Consider the following 19,883-nt stretch of genomic DNA (forward strand, 5'->3'; position numbering starts at 1 on the left):
TACGCGAAATACCCCGTAAAGTAAAACATGTAAAGTAAACAAAATAATCAGAAAACGACCCACTTTTAGATTATTGTTCTATCCTGGGAATTCCACCTTTGAAACCGTACCTACCATATTAATTACACAAGTTCTTTTATAAACTCCTCGGTAATCATTCCGTTTTAACACAACGAACCTATGAGCAAAGCTTTGCGTGCTTGCTCCAATACAATCACTCTACTGTGATATTCCTTAATCATCACCTCACACACAATCCAACACAGTTTAAATAAACCATATGTGTATAAATCCAACAATACCATCATAAACCACAAAAGAGATAGCCAAAACCACCAGTTTACTTTATTAAATTTTTTTTTTTTCCAAGTCATGAACTTCCAAAAGAATAATCATAAAATATTCTTTAACAAAACTAGTGTATTTGATCAAATCCATACTACACTTTTAGTAATCCTTCCTTTACTACTAGTAATCAAAATTACTTTTAAAAGAATAGTCATCCATGAGCTCCGGTGCCTTCCATCTTAGATGCTCTGGTATCTCCTCCATCCTGAACTTCTTCGGGGTCTTCATCTCCACTTGACTCAGCTTCGAGCACCACCGAAGTTGTGTTAGGTCCACAGTATGGTGGCTAATCCCGCACACAAGAAACCTTCCTTGCCTTATACTCCTAGACAACACTGACTGGATACAAGTCCTGGGTCTCCAGCTTTGCCTTCTTGGTCGGCCTTCGCAAAGGAATCGTTGGAGTAATCTTCTTCTTCTTTAGGTCCTTCTTTGCCTTCATTGCAGACCACATCCTTCTCCTTGTGCTAAACATTCTGAAATTATAAAATAAACTTGACATCAGTATGTTCTTAACGAACCGTAAAGGAATTCAACGAATCCTAAACTTAAGCTCTAATCAAGAGATAACGCTACGCGGAAGTCTTAAACGATAGAATCCTAGAGACACTTGAACCTGGAGTGCTCTGATACCAACTATGATACCCCTCAGATCCGAGACACGGGTTGATCAGGCCCAGGCCCAAACCTGAGGGAAATATCGAACAATTAAAGTATTTTAAATCGAACATGGAATTCAAAGTGAAATAAGAAATAAAATTAAATAGCTGGAAGAAACTAAATTAATAAACCTTGATATATAAATATTTTAAATCCGATAATCCAAACCACCAATCTATACAACTCGGGAATCCTTCTAGAGGACCCCTAATAAAAAGTCTTGAACTGGAAATAAAACATAAAGCTAAACATAGAGAGTGGTCCTATGTAGTCAATGGAATGGAAGTCTGTATCTGCTCTGCACGATCAACCTCTAATTCTGGAACTGCCAAGCACCTGAAAAATAAAGGAGTGGGTCAAGCCCATATGCAAGTCCTGATCTACTACGATGCAAACAGTAATCTGATAAGCAGATACATCCTAGAAAGACTCAACAATATCTAGAGTAGTCCATATATGTATCTATAGTACACACTATAGGACGCTCGCTAGTCCAGTAGATCTGTCTCAGCCTGAATAGAAGGCAACATGCGAATACGCACCCGAAGGTGGGCATGAGTACCTAAACCTACCAGGGAATAACACCTATGTCCAGTTATCCATCCTAGGCGATATACGCGCCCTAACCATGGTCCTGAGACTTAAGCTCATACCATGACACATATAATAAATATATAAATTCCGTACTCCTAATACAAAATATCATCCATCTGTATAGTGGTCTGATATGTATAACAAATCCATCCTGAAACCATAATAGGTCATTCAATTTATTTGATTGACATGACACAAGTAGGTGATGGACTTAACTTTTATGGTTCATCCATGACTTAATCCAAATTAGGTAGGACTTAGTGTTTTGAACTAATCCATTCCCAATATAGGTAGGTCTTAGTGTTTTGAACTAAGCCATCCCTAATATGACACCGTCCCATACTGGTTCATATATATCCATATAAGTAAGACTTAACCTTTTTGTGGTTAATCCAACTCATTCCAATTTAGGTAGGATTTAGTGCTTGAACTAATGCATACTTAGTATGTCACCGTCCCATACCGGTACATACAATCCTCCAGTTAATATAGTTGACAAACAATATTAAATAATCATCAACCATTATCCATAATATGCCTAAATACCATTTAATACATATAACAAGTCAATAGGAATTATTATAGAATCCAAACATCACATTTTAATTATTTAAAATGCTAATACAAGTCATAGTATTCCAATCCTCCATAGAATCCTTAAATTGATAGAAGTTATAAAACAAACATATCAATTTATTCCAAATCAAGAATAGATGATTTCAAGCACTTACTATTCTTATACTTCTATTTAAATATAATTAAACAATAAATTATGTAATACAGAAATTCCAAACTCCAGTACATAGCTTAATGCTCAAAATAGTCGATAAATGGATACAATTATAACAATTTGAGTATCCAATTTAAACCCAAACTAGGTATAGTTAAATATAAGTAATTCACAATACTTATAATACTAGAATAATATTCAATTATACATATTTGGATCATATATAAAAACCTTACCATATTTCAGTAATTAAAATCAACAAGACAGTGTGCAAGCTACCAGTTTTCTATTAGGTTCTTCTTACTCTATTCTTCAATCCAATTATGAATTTATATTTTCCCATCATAATACAAATCTTATATAGTCCTACACATCACTTTAAACTAATTAAACAAAGTGCAGAATCCAGTTTAGCCCAAACAGCCTTTAAAATAAACAAAACTGTGCGTTTTAAAAGACAGCAGGCTCTAGAAAAATTGGAGCTTGCTCTTTTCCATCTAGAGCTGGCTCTAGACTCTTTAGAGCCTGCTCTAGTACACCAAGAGCCGGCTCCACCTTCCTAGGAGCCGGCTCTAAAAGGATTGGGAGTCTGCTCTCTCTCCCCTTAGCAGCCTATGTTTGTTTCATCTTCGTCTTCTCCGATTTCTGTGAGTACCAGTCCTCTGTAGTACTTTTAAATCCCTGTTCTAGGTTTAATCTTAGTCCTAGATAATTTTAAACCACTGAGATCCAATCCTAACATGTGTAGGAACATAAGTTTTAAAGCCACGTTTATAGAACCTCCGTTATAAATTTTTAAGCAAATTACAACAGATTTAATTCAGAGTAATTTAGTGAAATTAAATAATGTTCCAAGCACTTTTTTTAGAGTTCAAATACAGTTTTAGAGTGATTACAAGGCATCCAAACATCCTACTAATCTCAATTAAAATAACACTTAACCGTAAACCACAGCAAGAACAAATAGTAGAATATTAACAATTTTTGCAAAACAATTAATTCACAAGAGTAAACGAAATTCATACATGCATATAAAACTTGTTATAAAGTTTATTTAAGTCCATTTTATCCTTGTTTTAATCCCTGGAGTCTAACTAGGCAAGCACAGAACACGAATTAACGGGAAAGAGAATAACAGAGACTTGCCTTGAGACTTTGGATTAAAATCTCTAACTATCGTCTCTATCAACTCCGGCAACGTCGGTTGTGTTAAACTACCTCTGCTGCTCCTAATTTAGTCCCGAACTCATCCTTGAATCCCTCTTTTAATCTCTCAGTTGCTCTCTGTATCTCATGGTCTCTCTGTTTTTACAGAATTTGGCTTAGTTTTCTAAAACCCTAAACCACCATATTACTTATATTTATAGGTGAATCATGATAACCCTAATCCATGTATAATTAGAGACAAAGCCCTAATTGCAATCCTAGCCGGCCTATGAAATCTATGTCGGCTAAAACAAAACCCTCAACCACCTAAATCCTAAATAATTTACGTATTCTAACCTAACTCACTTAAGGCCATTTAATTTTTTTTTTTTAAATAACCTTGACATCAATTGAGTTAATTAACAAATAAGGAACAATAATTAAATAAATAACAATAAAACAATTAAGTAATAATATAACAATTATACTAAATTAACAAGTAAAACAAGTAAATCCAAATAAACAGGAAATACTACAATTAACTTCATAAAAATGCAATTAAATAAAATAAATAAATTCCAGGACTGTCCTTTTAAAATTAGGGGTATTACACTGCTCCTGTGAATGAAGTGGTGGCCCTGCCGGAAACAGATGTGGTGACCCTGCTGGAAGCTCCTACTTCAGGTCAATGTCTATAAAAGCACCCTCAGCTGCCAGTGCTGCTGCTGCTGCCTCTGCCTTTGCCTCCTCTGACACTAGGACTGCCTCCTCCTCTAATATTCTAATAAGAGCATAGTAGCTCTTATTCCAGTCCTTCTTGCCATAGTGGCAAGCCCCTGTCTCAGGATACTCGTCTGGGTGAAAAGGATATTGCTAGTCTCGGAGGATCTAAGTGATCAAGTGCACAAAAGGAAAGAACTTAGCCCTCTTGGGATTTTTCTTGCCGATGAATGAATCGTAGAACTTTATTATGACAGTCTAATAGAGGGCAAGGACTAAGAACCAATGATCTATGTAGAAAGCATAGGGGGCTGCTAGAAAGTTTGCACGCCTCTGAATCTTATGGCCCGCCATGAAAACATTTTGATACAAGACCGAATCAAAGAACCATAGGTCGTCGGGCAGATAGGTCCTAGTGGTAAATGTGTCACCGACACTAGCAGGGCCATTACGAGCTATGGCCATGGCTGAATAGGGTGGCCGCTGGAGAACTGGATAGTCAGGGCAAATGTGTGGGCACTGAGAGGTTGTAGCAAGCGTCTCAACTGTAATGCGGATGGGATAGCCATCATTAGAGGTCCGCAACTCTGCCAGGTTACTCGGGGCCGGCTGGAGATTCTGGTAGAACAACCGAACAAGCCTCTGGTAAACTGGATTGGCTACTAGGGCTAAAATAGGAGAGATGTTGCGCCTGTAGATCTCATCATAGGCCACTTGGTCATGGCCGACCGGGCAAAGAAAGTCTTATCAAATACGGACTTGTGCGCCACTAAAAGGCACAAGAATCTGGGCTCAACCTGGTCATGGGCCATGCCAGGCTATGCCGATGGTGGTGCTGGAATAGGTAATGGGGGTGGCGTGTGCGCAGCCTCCAGAGCTGATGAAGATGAAAAGGCAGCTGCAGAAGAGGAGGAGTGCTCAGCCTCCTAAGTAGGAGCTAGCTCCTCATGCTCCTCTACCCGATGTTGCACCCTACGCTCATATATCCGACGGGCAGTGGTTTTAACTCGAGCCATGGTCTACAAAAAGAAAGAAACACTTGCAAATAAAGTCAGTAATAGGAAACAGTATATAAGATACAGAATTGAAAGCACACAGATAGAAACATGTTTGTCAAGTTAAGATAGACAACTCAGAATAAATTACATGAATCTATGAAAGTGATAATGCAGCCAAGTATAAGCATTGAATAGTGAGACATGCTATACATGATAAGTATGAAATGTAACCAATGTGGAAAATATAGGCATTGGGCATAATTATAATAACGTGAACACAAATGAAGGTGCAGGGGTATCAATAAGAAAGCAGTGAAGTTCGATCCATCATAAAAAAAAAATGGGATTGATCCAAGTTGGATCGATCATGAGATGGATTGGATCGATCGAACTATGATCGATCAGAGCTTGGATTCAATCAATCGAACCTATGGAAAAATATGAATAGTCACGAATCCGGGACGTGGACAACACGGGGGCATCCGAATATGCTCGTGGGCCATTCTACACCTCAACAATTCACAAATGGTCATTTAAATCGGCACGTGACCCCTGAAATCAAAGTTAGAAATAAAATACATACATATATATACATATGCTTCAAAACTTCAAAAATGGCAACAAATCAACATGGAAGCTTGAGATCCAAACATGGCAACATGGAAAACACTAGATGAAGTTCGAAAATGGAAAACAAAAACAAAAACTTACAAAAAACGAGGGAGAGAAGTGGACTGAGAGAGAGAAGATGAGATCGAGTGCAAAGATGGAAGTTTGGAAGCCTTAGGAGGTCGCTGGAGTGTCACCGGAGGTGGGGAAGATGAAAGAATGTCGTCGGGAAAAAGAAGAAACTTTAGATTGATGTAAGAATCGATCTAAATGACCCTTGAGTCATTTTAAAAAAAACTAATCCCGACATGCTCGATTGATCATAGGAGTGATTCGGTCGATTGAAAATGGATTGATCATGAGGATGAATGGATTGATCGAACCCATAAGGCAACAAAATATTTTTGAATTTTTGGAAAATTAAAAATATTTTTGGATTTTTGAAAAATATTTAAAATGTTTTGAATTTTTTTTTTTTTAAGAAACTGAAAAGTATTTTTGGATTTTTGAAATTTTGAATTGAAAAAGTTAAAGTCAAACGGGAGAACACAGATCGATCAAACATTGATCGATCGAATCTTGATCGATCCAACAGGTAAAAACCTGCAGGGATCTTTGAACGATACATAGAGAGGTATTTTCAAAGCTTCAAAAAAATTTCTAAGTATAGAACTGAGATCAATCCAAGGGAAAGTTGGATCGATTCAATAATTCTTAGATCGATCTGAGAGGAAAATTCACACGATACACAGAGAGATGAAATATACAGGAAATTTTCGCACGATGGAACAGAGAGATGAGAGTATGCAGAGATGATGTTCGATCGATTGAACTTCCTTTTGTGATTGATCGAACAGGCACTAAATGCTTAATTTGAAAATGTAGGTGCAAGCATTCTCTATCAAAGTCCCAAACAATGTTTATGACCCTAGAACATATCTAGACGACGCAAAAAAAAGAAAAGTAAAATAGAAATGAGGGAGGAATAGGGTTGTAAGCCTTTCAAATCACTAGTGTGTAGCATCTCTAGTAAGACGTTAGACTCTTTTAGCCCAGATCAAAGATCTTGTTGTGCATCCCCTCCTTCATGGGGTGAAATGACTTTTGAACCCCATCCAACAAACTATTCCCTAGGGAACTTATTGGATTTGATTCAAATGGAGTTGACGGTCCTTTGTCAAACAAATCATTGGGCTTTCATGCCCTTACAACTCTTAGTTTTGAAACATTTCTCTTTAAACTCTGTTTTGAAAATAAGTTATTCGAAATTCCATTGTCAAGCAAAGACTCATGTTTTTCAAGTTCATTTTCAAGGCACTTTTCCATAACACACACTTCTTTATGCTTGTCCATTGAATTCGGGGTTGGATTAAATATGTTCAACTTCACCTTCAGATGCCTAAATGAAATTTTCATTATCACCATCTTAAAATTTATGTTGGCATTAGCGGTTGCCAAGAAAGGACGGCCAAGGATATTAGGAATTTGGCTCTAAGGGTTTGTGACCGGTTCTGTGTCTATGACCACGAAATCAACCGGGAAGAAGAATTTATCAATTTTAATCGACACATCCTTAATAATACCCCGGGACTTTTTAATGGAACGATCGGCTAGTTGCAACACTACCGACGTCGGTTTTAAATCTCCTAAGCCCAATTGAACATACACCAAGTATAGAAGAAGGTTCACACTTGCTCCTAAATCAAGAAGAGCCCGATTAATGACATGGTCACTAATGATGCAAGAAGTGGTAGGTGAACCGAGGTCTTTGAATTTTAGAAGTGAGTTATGTTGCAATATTAAGCTCACTTGCTCGGTCAAGACAACTTTCTTTGGTGATTGGCTCTTGTTCTTCCTCTTTTGGGTGCAAAGATCATTCAAGAACTTGGCATAAGCCAAAATTTGTTTAATTGCATCCAAGAGAGGAAGATTAATCTTCACTTGCCTAAACATTTCAATTATTTCATCAGCCTTGGTCTTTTGCTTTTCAAAAGAAATGGATCCTTTTAAGGCCTCCAGAAATGGAGCTTTTGGCTCAAAAGCTTTTTCAAAAATCTTTGGGGAATCACTTTCAACACAAGAATATTTCAAATAATTTTTCAAAATTTTCTCAACAAAGGGTTCATGTACATGCAACGAAGGAAGAATAGGATGTGAAACAGGACGGGTGTCAACTTTTGGTTGCACCAGTTCACTTTCTTCATTGTAAACTCCAACTTGATTTTCAACAATTTTTCCACTTCTCAAAGTTGCCACCGCATTGACATATTCAATTGTGTGACCTTTCGAGGAGGAATTGGTCTCCATAACAAATTATTTCTTTGGTGGTGGATTCAAAGGCATCTTCCCCTTTTCCCGAGCATTTAAGGTACTAACTATTTGCCCAACTTGGGTTTCTAGCTTCGCAATGGATTAAGAATGGGAATGAAGTAATTGGGTGTTCATTTCCAACGTGCCCAAAGCGGTCAACACTTTCTCCTCAAAAGCGGGATTCCTAGAATTCCCTTGAGAATATGAAGATTGATTAGGAAAATAAGAGTTAAAAAATTGATTTCCATGTGATGATTGAAAAGATGATCTATAACCTTGGGAACCTTGGCTTTGTATTTGGGGCGGAACATACTTGCCTTGAAAACCACCTCGGGGAGGGTTTAACCCTTCCTCTTAGCTTTTCCAAGAGAAGTTTGGATGGTTCCTCTACCCAGGATTGTAATGTGTGCCATAGGGATTATTCCCTTGGTTGACAAATGCGGCATTCACTTACTCATGGTGCTCACTTTGCACATGTCTATGGGGACAATTGGAAGTAGAATGTAAGACACTAGAACAAGTCATGCAAGTCTCATTGGAATTATGATAAGAATGGTTAGGGGAGGACGACATTTGATTCATCGAATTTTGGTTGATAAAAAAATTGATCAAACCTTTGAGATAAAGACTTGACTTCGGGTGCTATGTCATTGGAATTGTCAACTTGATATAAGCCGACATTTTTCCTTCCACCTAGATTTCTACTATTTTTGGAAGACAAGTATCGATGCATTGAATTCTCACTCATGCTTTCATAAAGACGCCATACATCATTTTCATGCTTATCAAGATAAGAACCACCCATAGATGCATCAACCATACCCTTGTGATTATTCGGCAAACTTTCAAAGAAGTATTGAACTAATTGCCACTTGGGCATGTCATGATGTGGACACTTCCTAAGCAAGTCATTAAATCTTTCCCATGCCTCATGAAACAACTCCCCATCCCTTTGAGAAAATTCACGAATAGAAGCTCTCATAGCATTGGTCTTTGAAACTGGATAGTACTTTTTCAAGAACTCTTGTTGCATTTTCGACCAAGAAGTTATCGAAAAAGGCCTAAGATTGTTGAACCAATATTTTGCTTTATCTTTAAGGGTGAAAGGGAAGAGTTTTAATCACAAAACATATTCCTGCATGTCTGTGTATTTCACGATGGAGCATACTTCTAGAAACTCATCCAAATGCTTGTACGGTTCTTCACTTAGAAGTCCATGATAGTTAGGAAGCAATTGAATAGTTTGCGATTTAATCTCATAGTGATGTGCTCTAAAAGGGGGCAATTGAATGCATATAGGTGCATTGTATTCATTTGGCACATAATGATCACGCAAAGTGAGATGAGGATTCACAATTGGAAGCTCAACATAAGCCCTATGATTTACTTAAGCAACGGGAGGTAGGGGTGGAACAAAAATTGGCCAAGGCATTCCTAATGGAACTTAGCCTTGTTGTTATGAAACAAATGGTCTTGGCATGCCTAATGGTACTTGGATGTTGACATGATGCAAATTTGGGTAGAGGATACCTTGTTGGTCTATATGACCAAGGTCCTCCACACGGTCCTCATTGATGTCTTCCATTAATGAAATTGAATGACTAGAATTACCCCTTCCCTTAGAATTACGAGCAATGGATTCAAGATTCAAATTAAGTGGGACAAGAATAGGATTTAATAACCTATGACCATGCATGCACAAACAAAACATAAACAAGTAACAAGCAAGTAGCAATCACTTCTCCTCAGCAACAAACCAACAATTAACAATCCTCCACATACGATGATCCCATACTCCCATGCTTTGAACAACATACAAGAAAGATTAAATTGCCTTCACGTGGGCTCACGATTTATCTACGAATTTAAAGAATCGCCACCATGCGGGTCGACGATTTGACTAGAGATAGAGTTAGAAATGCTCACAGAGGGTCCTTAAGCAACTTCAAATTATTTTTTAATTTTTGCTTTGCTTTGTAAATTTTTAGATTTTTGAGTTTTTTTTTTATGCTCTTGCTTAGCTTAGCTTGCTCCTTGCTTTAGAATTTTCCTTTGCTTCACTTTCCTTGCTCAATTCACCTAGCTAATCAAGAACAAATACAATAAGTAACCAAAATAAAATAAAATAAGAACGATTAAAAGAGTACTAATTCCTAATTGTTTCCAAAATATGGCGTTGCCTCAAATCCCTGGCAACGGTGCCAAAACTTGGTGTGTGTCATCCCAATGCACCAAATTGCATGCAAAAGTGGAGTGTAGTGTGGCCAAGTTTGAATTTATAGAGTGTCACTACCCCTTCTAACTATAAATATAGCTAGGGTGAGTAGGGATCGTCCCAAGGAAAAAAAGGCAGTATTTGTATGGAAATAATGTTAGATTAGTAGGTCGAGTGATCAAAAGATGGTTTGTTTGATTGATTAACTACAATGTCCATTAAATGCATGCAAGGTAAAGCAATTGAAGTAGAGTAAAATGTAGAGAATAATAGAGGAGGGTCTTGGGACTTAGAGGCCACCACTAAGAATCACCTTCCTAGACACTCAATGTGTAATGAATGAGGGGGATTATGTGTTGCAATATTAATGTGTGTCATTAATTGAATCAACAAACATGGATGACTAAATAAGTATATATTGTCTAGACAAACTAGTGAATACATAATATATCAAATTGAGCCGTTAATCCTTCCTTTAAGTCCACAATCAATGAACATCATTAAATTAGAGAAATATACTACATGCATTCATAAGCATGGAACATCAAACAACAAGCATGGATTATCCTCCCATCTAAGAAAGTAAAGCAACTGCACTACAACTAAGCTAGGGATATGAAAATTAAACTAATTAAACTAAGGAAGAGGCATAATCCACTAAGAAATGAGTATGAACCATCAAATAAACCTCAAGGGTATTCCATTTAAGCACCATGCCTTGACCATCACCAGATTCATAACATCAACACACATAGACATGCATTAATATCACAAAACCTAGAGATGAACACATGAACATCTATTCTAGCATACATAGACATATGAATAGAATGAAATGATCAATTGGAAGTATTAAACTACATAAATCATGGTAAAAACAAGATTTATATATATATCAAAGGTCAAGACAATAATTACAACACTAATTCCCATTAATTACAAAACATCAAAGTCTAGGAGGCATTCTTAAGGCTAGCTCTAGCCCTAAGAAGATGTTTAGCCACTCATTGATGTTGTCATCTAACCCTCTAAGGCTATCTCCATGCTAGAAATGATCTTCTTCCTCCTTGGTGGAAACCCTAGAAAAGAGGAAAAACTTTCATAATTTGAGTATTCTCTCTTTAATCTCTAGCCAATTCTCTCTAATCTTACCAACCTCCTTACTCAAAATAGCCAAAATCCTTATATAGGTAGCTCAAATGTCACACTTAATGATTAAACCTCGTGCACTAGGACCTCCTAATGATTGCACCATGAGTACACAATTAATTTGGCTTGAAATCAACTTTTCACGTAACTCAAGGCAATTCGATCGATCTCAAGGTTGGTTTGATCGATCGAACCTTGGTGGTGCCTTTTTGGAATAAAGATAAAGCTGAGATATTTTTGGGAAAAGGACAAAAGTGGTAGGTGAGGATAAGATCAAAGATGTTCGATCAATCGAAGAATTGTTGGATCGATCGAAGAGGGTATTTTACTAAGGATAAGGGCTCGATCCATCTTGGCATTCTTGGAATGATCACTATGTGATCGATCTGAGATTTGTTCGATCAATCGAAGAGTGCTTCCTTTCACCAACTTGCTTCCACTTTGCTCCTTTTTTCCATTGAGCTTGAGATTGCATATTTTATGCTCTAATTCAGCTGGATTAACTTATTTTGGGGATAAGTGCCTGAAAAGGGAAATAACATGGAATTAGACTAAAATAGGAAAATAAGATAGAACTTTCAAGCTTAAGGGGTTTAAATGCGCATTTTTTAGCACTCATCAAGAGCAGAAGAGGATGCAGCTATAGAGGAGACAACCGACAGATCACCTCCCAGATAGAGGCATCACACTACTACTTCAGCTTCTACCTCACAGCCAAATGTACCTACTACATCTCAGCAAGCTGACCCTTGTCATGTCCCTCCTACCGAGCCTCTAGCACAGACTGACACTCGATCTCGATATGCCTGTACTGATTCTAGTTTTAGATATAATGTCACTTAGCAGCACACAGACTTCATTTCCTTCAGAGCTAATGTAACCGGACGACACAAGGATATCACGAGGTGGCATGATGATTTAGTGAGGAGACATGATGATCTACTGAGGAGGCAGGATGACTTGATGACAGATGTAGCCGAGGTGAGGCGTGAGCTTGGAGCATTGAAGATTGACCTTACAGCTTCTCTCACTCGACACAGCTATGAGATGTTTGACATGATGTGGCAAATTGCTGACATGATGACTCCAGATCCTACTACATGATTCCACCATTTTCTCTCTCTACTACTCATTATCTTACCTGATACACTGCTATTACTGAGATATTTTTGCACTGCACTTGCTATATATTGATTTTTAGATATATGGTTTTGGATTCACTTGTTATATATGGATTTTTGGGATTTTGATATCCGTTTTGGATATTCTGCGCTTTATATTGATAGATGCCATGATTTTTGCCCAGTTCTCAGTTTCACCTCTCATTTATATCATTGATGCATATGCTTTGACAATTGCTAGTGTGACCATTTTTAGATAGGTTTCTGGATTCTAAGTTTGAGGGTGCGCCTTCCAAAGTTAAGCTTCCATTGTCGGGTCCCTTTTGCTACACCCATTTGGTATACTCTTTCCATTATCTGTTTCTTCTTTGCACATTGAGGACAATGCACAGATTAAGTTTGGGGGTGTGTTAGCGTATTTTACATGTTGCACTCAGTTTCTACGCATGTGGTATAATTTAAGAGTCTTGAGCTATGATTTTGATCTTTTGAGGACCATGATACTTAGAATTTAAAAATTGCTTGACTTGAGAGTCCAATACTCCTTGTATGCTTTGTGGATGCCATTTAGGAGTAAATTTTTCGAAAGATTGATATCTTGCTTGCATTTGTGGTCCGCATCATCCTAATTTTGTGATTGTTTTGAGATTCACTCTAAGATTCTACACTAGCACAGGCGCACACTAGCATTTATTTGTGGGGTACATGCTTTGTTGACTATTGATTTGATTATATCCCAATTGAGCTAGCAGTGTAATGAAAACTTTGATTCTTGACAAAGGTGGATAACAAACCCTTTTCATTATGTAGCTGGGATTCTAGCCTCATTAAGCACTAAATTTCCTACGCCGAAAGTTGGAGAGCCAAACTCTAGGTTAATAATTGAAAAAAAAAAAAAAAAATGTGAGGACTTCTCCCAAAAGGTGAGAAGTGGGAAATGATTAGATGGAGGTTGTTTTGATTTGTAGTATAGTAGATTTGAGTTAGTAAGTCCTTAGGGGTGTTTAAACACCTAATGCCCTAAAGCCATTTGGTTTGGGAGTCATTGACCTAATGCTCGACCTCATGGATCGCTAGAAAGCTTAATAGATCAACACATTGCACCATGTTTCCATCTTTGATCTTCTAGGTTAGTAAATAAATAAATAAATAAAAAAGAAGAAAAGAATAAGTGCACCTAGTTAAATAAAGCTTTAATAAAAGGTCAATTCTTTGTTTTGATGATCAGTACTAGATTTGTGTGCTAGTTTGAGGCCAAATGCGATCAGTTCTTTAGTTAGCTTAGATAGTAACATATTTGATGCTGGTTCACTTAAAAAGGATTCTAGAGTTTTTTTGATTTGCATGATCATTGTCTTAATGTGTGGAGGTTCATACTTGTTTGCTTGGAGTTGAGATTTTGGGAGATTGCTTAGAAAGGGTTGAAAAATTGCATACTTGAGGTAGTTCTCTCCCAATGCTTGTTCTGTATGTTGGTGCGTCTTTAGTGAAAAGGAGCTCAATGTTTGTGGGTGTCATTTCTAGAATCCCTCACGAGACTTCACTCGTCCGCTAGGGGTAATCTAAGGGTTTAAAAGGCTCGTTGCATATGTTAAATGCAATCGCGTTCTCTACGAAAGTGGCGTTATCCTTTTATTGCTTTCTAGTTCGTAGTTACTTAGATGTTTATTTCTTTATTTTCTTTGTAGTTCATTGCTAGGGACTAGCAATATCTAAGTTTGGGTGTGTGATGAGTACTCAAATGTGATGCATTTTAGCACCTAAGCTAGGGCATTTTAGTCCATTCATCTATCTTACTTTCATGTTTTAGTACTTATTTGTGTTTTTGCCTATTTCAGGTCAATAAAGTTCAAACAGGCTAAAAAGAGCCATTTAGCTCACATTTGAGCTAAGGAGCAAACCTGGAAAGAAGTTAGAAAAATTGCATTAGTGGAACTTTGATTAATCGAAGGAAGTCTCAATCAATCGAAGAAGGCTACAATCGATCAAAATCAAGGCAGTGCTAGCTCAGTAATCTGGATAAGGCCAAGAAGATATTTTCATGACATGTCATCTTCGATCGATCGAAGTAAGTGTTTGATCGATCGAAAACGCTTCGATCGATCGAAATGACTACTGGCAATGTGTTGTCTAATTCCCGTGCGCGCCTGGACTCTACCAACTTTTGTAGCTGTGACTTTTCACCAATCAGAGGCAGTATTTCTGATTTACTGCCTACTCAAAGAGGCTTGTAATAGATTAATTAAGCCAATTTTGTAGAGATTTACACAAGTAGATATTTACCAATTATAGAAATAGTTTCTCTCTCTAGAACTAAGGTTTGTGAAGAAAGCAAGGATGAAGAAGATGATGCCAACCTCAAAGTTAACCCTTGAGGGTTCCATGGCCACTACAATGAGTAGCTAAATCCTTCTCTTGGGGCTAGAGATAGCCCCTAGGATTGCTTCCTAAACCTAGCTTTTTGTATATTTTTGGGGATTTTAGTTGTAATTAATGTTTTAACCATAAATAAATATAGATCTTTTGAATTTTACATGATTTGTATGGATTAATGCTTTCAATTGATCATTTAATTCTATCCATATGTCTATGTATGCTAGAATGAATGTTCATGTGCTTTTCTCTAGATTTAATGAAATTGATGCATGTCTATGTGTGTTGATGTTATGAATCTATTGATGGTCAAGGCATGGTGCTTAATTGATTACTCTTGTGGTTTATTTAATGGTTCATACTTATTTTTTAATGAATTGTGCCACTTCTTCAGTTTAATTAGTTTAACTTTCATGTCATTAGCTTAGTTGTAGTGTAATTGCTTTAATTTCCTAAATAGGTGGACAATGCACTCTTATTGTTTGATGTTCCATTCTTATGAGTGAAAGAAATACATTTCTCTAGATTTTTGTATGTGCACTAATTGTGGTTTAATAAATGGTTAATGGTTTTGTTTGATAGTTTGTGCCATTCACTAGATTGATTAGACAATCTATGCATATTTGCCATCCATGCTTAGTTTTAAATTGGTGATACACACACATATTTTACAACATGAATTTCCCCATTAATTTACAATTGCTAGTGTTTGGTGAAGTGAAGCTTAGTGGTGAACTCTAAGCCCCATGACCTTTCTCTCATATTACTTTCTCTAATTTCTAAATTGTCACTTAATTACATTGTTTTCATTGAACCATTAGTTAACTAAACAAATCAAATCCCTCTTTTGATCATTCGAACTACTAATCTAACATTTATTCCAAAATACCATTCCTTTCCCTTGTGATGATCCCTATTTACTCTTGCTATGTTAGTAGTTAGTAGTGGTAGTGGCATTCTACAAACTTAAACTTGGCCACATTTCATCACACTTTGAGCTTTGGTTTGTCGGAGCGATGACACATTGTCCGCACACCAAGATGCACCAATGATCTAAACAAGTATTGAAAGAAAACTACCTCAAGTATGCAATTTTTCAATCACCTTTAAGTAATCTTCCAAAATTTCAACAAGTAAGCAAGTATGGTCCTTTACACATCAAATAAGATGATCATGCAAATCCAAACAACTGTAGAATTCTTTTTGAGTGAACCGGCATCAAATATGTTGCTATCTTAGCAAATTAATGAAATGGTCACAACCGGTCTCAAGCTAGCACACAAATCTAGTACCGATCATCATGACAATGAATGAACCTCTTTATTTCAATTTATTTCCTACTTTGTCTTTTTTTTTTTTTTCTTTTTTTTTTTATTTTTTTTTTTATTTTTTAGGATCAAAGACAAGGGTATGGTGCAATGTAGTGATCTCTTAAGCTTTCTAGAAAATCCATGACTCCAAAACCGGACAGCTTTATGGCATTACGTATAGAGACACCTCAAAGGACTTACAAGCTCAAATCAAATAGGCTACAAATCAAAACAACTCTCATCTAATCATTTCTTACTTCCGACTTTGGTGAGAAGTGCTCACTTTATTTGTTTTTGCAAATATCATAATTTTTTTTTTTCGTGTAAAAACTGTCGTGTGGGCCTTCACCTTTCATGTGAGAGTTTGGTGCTTAATGAGGCACGAATCCTGGTTACTCTGTTAAAGGTTTGTTATTTAGTATGCAAGGTCATCTTCTCCATAATGAAAAATTTCAAAGCACTACTAGCTCAATTGGGATATAACCAAATCAATGATCAACTAAGCATGTATCCCACAAATGAATACTAGTGTGCGCATGTGCAAGTGTAGAACTCTAGAGATGAATCTCAAAATAATCTCACAAACATGATAATGTGAACCACAAAAGCAAGCAAGATATCAATCTTTTGAAAATTTTTGCCCCAAAATGACTTCCAAAAGGCATAAAAGGAGTGTTGAACTCACAAGTTAAGCAGTTTTTAAATTCTAAGTATCATGGTCCTCAAAAGATCAAAATCATCGCTAAACTCTTAAATCATATCACATGTATAGAAAATAAGTGCGACATGCCAGAATATGGTAACAGACCCCCAAACTTAATCTGTACATTGTCCTCAATGTACAAAGATTACAACAGATAGTGGAAAGAGTATACCAAATAGGTGTAGCATACAGAACCCGACAATAGAAGCTTAGCATTGGAAGGTGCACCCCCAAACTTAGATTCCAAAAACTAGTCTGAAAATGGTCACACTAGCAACTGTTAAAGCATATGCATCAATGATAGAAATGAGAGACAGAATGGAGAACTGGGTATGAATGGGCAAAATCATCATGGCATATAGCAATTTCAAGCTCAGAATAAGCAATCCAATTCTTTTCGACAAAATTCCATTTAAAATTTTGATACTATAACACGAGTTACATCTTCTTTTTTTCAATTTCAAAAACTTTGAACATCTCAACTCCAAATTCTAAATAGTCAAAAACTTATATGCATGTTAGGAGTTTGCAAAATTTCAATATCACATTTCAGTTTTGGATACAATTCATATTTAGATTCAAACCCAAAAAGGATAAATATGCACCCAGTTTCTATTTACAATTCTATAATATCAAAACACAAAGCAATATAACCACTCTAATCTCAAAAATAAGCCAACAACATTGCCCATTCATTTAACCACAGTCCATTTTTGAGAATTACAACAGCAAATCCAGTTCTTTTAAGTCACATCCTCCTTTTAATCAACAACAAACAACACACAATCCATAATGTCAGCCTATTCTGCACAATAATAGTATACTGCCCAACCCTCTTTTCACAATACAACACAGTGTAAAACAAACAAGTTCCAGTGTTCCATTGCCCAATCTCCACTTTTTAATTTCAGTCCAATTATATTTTTCAATTTTCTGCTTTTCAAAAATTTTTTTTTTTTTAGTTTAGTTTCATTTAAACATAATGAAATATAAACAGATTAAATAAAGAAGCATATATATACAAGATGGATATGGAAATTAAAGCAAAATAAAATAATAAAAAAAATGAAAAACAAAAAAAAAATGTATAATTCCACATACCCGCGTGGGAGAGAGAGGAAAAACAAAGGGCAAATGAGAAATCTGAGAAGTTTCCGACTAACCGTGGCTGGAAAAGATGAGAAGCCGCCGAATTTTAAGTTGGAAATTACAGGTGGGCACTAGTGAGTTCTCCTTAGCCTAAGTCGACTAGGGAAGAGAGAAATAGAGAGACACCCAAAATGAGGGAAAAATTCGCGACGAAGGAAAAGCTAGGCCGTTAGGCCAAGAGCTTGATGACGACGAGATGCAGTGGCGAAAAAGGTCTTCGTGTTTCATCGGAAATTGAAAGGTGGAGAGAGGAGAGGTGGCTCGCGGGGGTTGTGGTGCCTTCAATGATGGTAAGTGGTGGTGGGTTGGGTGAAGTAGGGTTGCTGATGGTTGTTGTGGCAAGGTTGAGAGGGGAAGAGATGGAGTCGGGGAGAGAGGGAGGAAGAGAGAGAAAAAAAGGAAGAAAAAGAAAAGAAAAAGGAAAGAAAAGAGGAGAGAGAAGAAAAGAATGAACGGCCAAAGTAGCTTTCTCAAAATTTAAAAAGATGTCATTTCAATCGATTGAAAATATCCTCAATCCACCAAGACTTATTTACGATCCTTCGAGAGTGAAAATTGAAAGACTTTTGTCTCCAGTTCGATCGATCGAAATAATGTGTAGATCAATAGAAAAAATTTTGTTCGATAAACTAGGAGATGAAATGTTTTAATTTACAGATTCGATCGATCGAGAGGTGCTTCGAGCGATCGAAAAGGTCTTCGATTGATCGAATAAGGGAGATCCTGAGAGCTATATTCAAGGCAAAATGGGGCTCTGCAGAATTCGACTAATCGAAAATGGTCTTCGATCGATCGAATATGACACTGAAAATGCAGAAATTGCTTAAAACTGCCCGGAAACTCAAATGAACACCTCAAAACATATCTAGATGACACAAAAGAAAATAAAAGAAATAAATGAAGGAGGGATAGGGTTTGAAAACCCTACGAAGGACTAGTGTTTAATGTCTCTAGCAAGGCATTGGGCTCTTTAGCCTGGATCAAAGATTTAGCCCGGATCCTGGCAACGACGCTAAAATCTAACGGAGGTCACTTGCATACATCAAATTGTGTGAGTGTGAGAGTGGTTCAAGTAACCTTTGAGGTTAAATTTAAATTTATGAAAGTCACTACTACTTATACTACTAACGTAGCATAAAGTGAGTAGGGATCGTCCCAAGGGATTTGCAAGGTATTCGGAATCAAATTCGGGTTAATAGGTCGAATAATCAAAGAGAGGTTTGGTCAGTTGAATTAAGTTACAATTCAATTAAAAACTTGCAAAGTAAACAAGCTAAAATTATTAGGGTGTAGAAAATGAGAGAGAGATCTTAGGGCATAAAGTTTACCACTAAGCTTCACCTTTCTAAACATCTAGCATTTGTCAATTTAAGGGGGATTTAATGTTGTAAAACAAGTATGTGTGTGTGCCAACAATTAAAACAATAAGCATGTATGACAAAACAAGCATAAATTGTTTACTTAAGCTAGTGTGTAGCACAACTCATCAAGCTAAGCCATTAACCATTCAATAAACCCACAATTGATGCACACAAAAATCTAGAGAAATGAACTACTTGCAATCATAAGAATGGATCATCAAAAACAAGTATGGATTGTTAACCTATCTAGGAATTTAAAGATAACTACACTACAATTATACTAATGACAAGGAAATTAAACTAATTAAGCTAATAAAGTAGAATAACCCATTAAGCATAAGTATAATCCATCAAACAAATCACAAGAGTAACCAATAAGCCACATGC

General features: G+C 36.6%; 1 long non-coding RNA gene across 2 annotated transcripts; it reads right to left on the minus strand.

The window, feature by feature from the left end:
- Positions 1-314: 314 nt before the first annotated feature.
- LOC132278534 (uncharacterized) lies at positions 315-18,685 on the minus strand. 2 transcript variants are annotated; one of them, XR_009471070.1, is made up of 4 exons: positions 18,088-18,685; positions 4,090-10,198; positions 965-1,344; positions 315-824 (listed from the first exon to the last, which is right to left on the minus strand). It is a non-coding gene; the product is annotated as an uncharacterized LOC132278534 (long non-coding RNA). The 2 variants fall into 2 exon arrangements; XR_009471069.1 differs by lacking the exon at positions 315-824 and having other exon boundaries at positions 1,127-1,344; positions 4,090-5,217; positions 18,088-18,669.
- Between the last annotated feature and the right edge of the window lie 1,198 nt (positions 18,686-19,883).

Source organism: Cornus florida, unplaced genomic scaffold (assembly GCF_030987335.1).
Source record: "Cornus florida cultivar Cherokee Brave unplaced genomic scaffold, ASM3098733v1 CherokeeBrave_3.0.0_Hap2_Chr10, whole genome shotgun sequence".
In the NCBI taxonomy this organism is placed as follows: Eukaryota; Viridiplantae; Streptophyta; class Magnoliopsida; order Cornales; family Cornaceae; genus Cornus; species Cornus florida.